The sequence below is a fragment of the Pholcus phalangioides genome, unplaced genomic scaffold, assembly GCF_987345545.1.
Source record: "Pholcus phalangioides strain wild (caught in Gottingen) unplaced genomic scaffold, Ppha-v1.0 ptg000003l_1, whole genome shotgun sequence".
NCBI lineage: Eukaryota > Metazoa > Arthropoda > Arachnida > Araneae > Pholcidae > Pholcus > Pholcus phalangioides.
The window spans coordinates 52,341,755-52,346,398 of record NW_028301596.1 but is presented as its reverse complement, the minus strand read 5'-3'; positions in this window follow the sequence as shown (position 1 = coordinate 52,346,398).

The following is a 4,644-nucleotide window of genomic DNA, read 5'->3' as shown; positions in this document are numbered from 1 at the left end:
ACATTGTGACACTAATTTCAGAAAAATAAATTAGAAAAATTAGAAATTAAAAAATAATTAGAAGTTAAATTAAGAAATTTTCGAATCAAGAGAAAAACTTATTTCTACTCGATTTTCGTACTAAAATCAATTTATTTTATTCATTGAATGAAAAATAAATAAAAGGTAATATTCATCGGAAAACGAATTTGAAAAACGTCAAACCCAGAATTCCTTGTTTGTAGCTGAAAATTCTTTCTAAAAATATATTAAAGTATTTTGCTCCTTTTGTGCGTATGATGCAAATATGAATTCTTTTGAAAAGCTTACAACACTCCAGAAATTTACGAGAGCAGTTCATGAAGCGCTCAAGCTGGAAAACCCAAATCACAACAGTATGGTTATATAATTTGCATTTTGATCTTCCAAGTCCTGAGCATATCGACGGCAAAAAGATTAAATGCGTCGTAAAATGCCAAATTACTTTTTCTCCTTTGTTTCAAAAAATTAGAACATATGACTAAAAACGGATTATCACATGAAGATTTTCATACAAATTTACATCCACTACATCGAATTCGTGTTTTATGTTTTTCCTGGTTATACATGCAAACCTAGAATAGTTCAATCTTCGCATTAGCGGCAGAAAAACGGGACGTTCCTGAAAACTCAAAATTGCACGTGCATTTGCTTGGACATTATGACAAAACGCGTGTTGATATCGTACGAATACATTGCACAGGGGGCCGTCTTTGGCCTCGACCATAAATTTTATGCATCAAGATTTTGACCTTGTTCAAGAAGCCGTATCGATGCTGCGGCAATTCACATCTTGATGACAAATGAAATTTCAATGTCCATACAAGTCTTCAACTTCTGGAAAGAAAAGGTAGATTACCTAATGTACACCTGCTTTCAGAGAATTCTTCAGATTCATTGCCTAAATTTTTTGATTCCAGCACCTGAAGACGTTATTTGAGGATGTAAAACGCAGATTGGATCAAGAATTCGACAACGTCCATGCTGTCATTGACAACTCCTAAGCTCGCTACTGATTATATCTGAGTTTACTACTAATTATATCTGAGTTGATTCCTATTCAGTTCAATACAAAATGAATCCTTAGAATGCAGATATCTCATAACATAGAATCTCAAAACATGAGATGCTTCCCCCTACTTCCATGAAGGCTACCATCAGGTCAGTGGGCTCGATTCCGGTGAGGTGAAGAACGTAAATAATAAGTTCTCTCCCCACCGAACCTGAGGCGACCACCCATAGATGGTGCCTCAGTATGCTTTCACCGGTGGCTCACTCTGTCCAAGACTACGACAAAAGTTGAACATGACTTTCACCAGAAAAAAAGATTTCCAGCCCAATTCGATCGGTAGTAAATTACTGTACGGCGATTGGACCGGAATTCGTATTCGTGAAGTACAAGTACTAGTCTTTCAAGAGGCCGCTGTACAATCGCGCGGGCAACGTGCTGGATTCATAATGATGATTCAGGTTTCAAACCCTTTGGCGACACAGTGGTGTTTGGCTGAAGTCTAATGATGCCAAATTTCTTAGATGTATGTTGTCTTCAGGAGGTGTATCATATTGTGCATTTATTTTCGGTTATACCACAATTAAAGGCAACATATATATCCTGAATAAAGACATATTTAATGGGTTTCTGCGCTTTTCCAACTCCGTGGCGAAAATGTGAGCCGGTTTCCCATTTGGCAAATTCTCTCCGCAGAGAATCAGGCAGATCCAAAAACATGACTATTCAAGCGTTTACCATCTTCACTTCATAATATGGCAGATGGAAGCACCAGCAGAAACACGTATTAAACACAACTTTGACAACATTAATACGTTAGGGCCATACATGTACTCAGAACAGATATTCCAGCAAGTAGGATTCGTTAAAAATTCCGGAATGTGTAAGAGTTGCATGAACGATGAAGTAATTGTTGTCTTAAAAATGAACAGATGCATACGAATTCTTCATTTAACATGGCCTCCTGATTTGCACGAATTAACTTCATTGTTTGTCAGCGCCATCTACTAACAAATGATAAATTATTCATCAAATTATTATTCATCCAATTATTCATATTATTTTATCAAATGATAAATTATTCATTTTTCTTATTCGTCAAAAAAAGTAATCTTTTTGGTTGGTTATTCATAGACTATACAAACAAATAAAAAATGTTTATTGCCGATTGTTTTTGTTGATTTTTTGTTTCATTTTTAAATTAAAACAAACTTTTGAGACATTTTGATTTGTAAAACAGAAACTACTATTAAATTTGAATAACATTATATCTACTAAAGATATGCAGGGTGCAAAGCTACGATCATGCACCGCATCTTTTACTTATTGGGTAACCAAGAACCGTAAATTCTCTTTTAGCATCTACCTAATAAGGCATGGCATTATATGCGCTATCTGTCTCGGATCTAGCAGAAGTATGATTGCACCCCGTTACCACCATCTTCCAAAATGATGTTTTAAACATAGTCGGATACCTTAAGCATACAAAACATGTCACTGTGTTTATACAAAAAAATCTCACAACATACCTCCTCCCAACTTCAAATTTGTGATATTCATCTTTTCAGGAAAACTGTCTCTCGACAACGTCCTTAAACGGTTTCTTGATAAATCGAGTGATTGCAGAGCCTTCATCCTTCTGAAAGCCCCATTCACTTGATGCAGTTTGTTGGAACTTAGATTCAATGCTGGAATACCCTGAGCGCTCAATAAATCTGTCTCGTCGAGTACTTCTATCTTGCAACTCCACAATTTCAACATTTTCAAATTTCTCATATTGCTCAAACTGTTGTTCAGCGTACGAATGTAATTTCCATTGAGAATTAACGTTTCGAGGTGAATTAGTCCGTAGAAAGCGTCCTCGTCTATGCGAGAAATTTTGTTCAAATTGAAATTCAAATATTTGACATTAGATGTTCCCGTGAATGTTCCGCTCTCCAATGATGTTATTTTGTTTCTGTGCAAGTGGATTTTACTGAGATTTCTGATGTTGCGGAAAGAGTTGCTTATGCTAGTGATTTTGTTTTCGGATAAGATAATTGTTTCCAACTGGAACATGTCGTTGAACACGGTCTCTACGGAAGTGAGCTGATTTTGTGACAGGTTGATGATTCTCAACTTCTTCATGTTGTGCGTCAAATCCGTTGGAAGGGTTTTTAAATCGTTCTTCATCGCGTACAGTTCCTCAAGGTACGTGAATTGATTGATTAAGTTCCTATCGAATGATTTCAAACGGCACATCGAGACGTCCAAAACCTTCACCCCGTTAATCTTTTCGGCCAGAAATAGCATTTTCGAATATTCCAGAGGATTGCGCTGTAGGTAGAGGAAACCGGTAGTGCTGTAGTTGAAGGCATTGTTTATGGATGTCAGGTTATTGTACGATAAGTCGACAAACTGTAGAAGAAAATCAGAACAAAATATTGGTTGTACATGATACTGTTCGTACAGGATTAAAGTCATATCATAATGTCAGAAAATTTTTTATGTTCATTACAATGGCATTAAAATAACACTAGAAAAAAAAATACAGTCGATGATCGAAGAACCGGGAGGATAAGTTCCAATTTTTTTCCTATTCACCCCATGTTATTTTTAAACCAATATAATGACCAGCAAAGGTGATTTAGTCCAATAAAACGTCCGAACTCTGTTCTGTCCCACCTTCCTTTTTAAAAAGAGATGTACAAAGTCCGTGTTTTTTTTCATTTGCCAAAATTATGTTTCACCTTGCTTCTTGGTAATGAATGACTTGGTACATAGGTCATGTAATTGATTATAAAAATTTTTTTTATTATAATCTGAGGTATTTTCACTGCAACTACTCACATTATGTAAAAAATAATAATAATAATTTTTTTCTCCAACCAAATATTGTTCTCTTGAAAAACTATTTTATACAAACGTTTTTGATAAAACGGCCTGCCAATATAATGTCCGTTTTTAGTGGAACGAGGAAGGGGGGATCGTTATAACAAACGTCTACCTTTAAACGTCAACGTCACTTAGAATTCGTTCAAAGAAATACTGATAGAGTTAATGATATAGTAGTAATCGTAATGATATAGAGTTGGGATCGGGGAGATGATTAACTGCAGAACTCTGACTTGAAGCTAGTAACGTACAGGCTGTGCTGTCCCAAATTGTTTGCACAGCAGATAACTCTGCAACCCTTGAGTTTGAAGAGAGACAATTATTTTCAGATTTACAGAATTTTTATATTAAATTTAATTTACTTTCAGCAATTTATAAAGTATAGCCTCTATCAATGATGATTAATACTGATAACTTCTAAGTCATATATCTCCGTTAATGTTGCATTTAAAAATATGAATTTTTTTGCAAATGACTTCTCAGAGCTGCATTTACAATTCACTAACTGAATATTTTACCACACAGGGCCCACATGAAAAGTGAATTCATATTTTTTTAAGGATAGGGAAAAAAATTTTGGAAATTTTGAATATTTCCCCTTTGGAAAATTTAAGACATTTTGCGCAACCGCACGTCATTTCAAAACTTATTGTAATTGAAAGTATGTTCAAGTGAACAGTTCCAGAGATATCTGCTGTGCAAACAATTTGAGACAGCATGTATATGAATTTTGTAACAAAAGT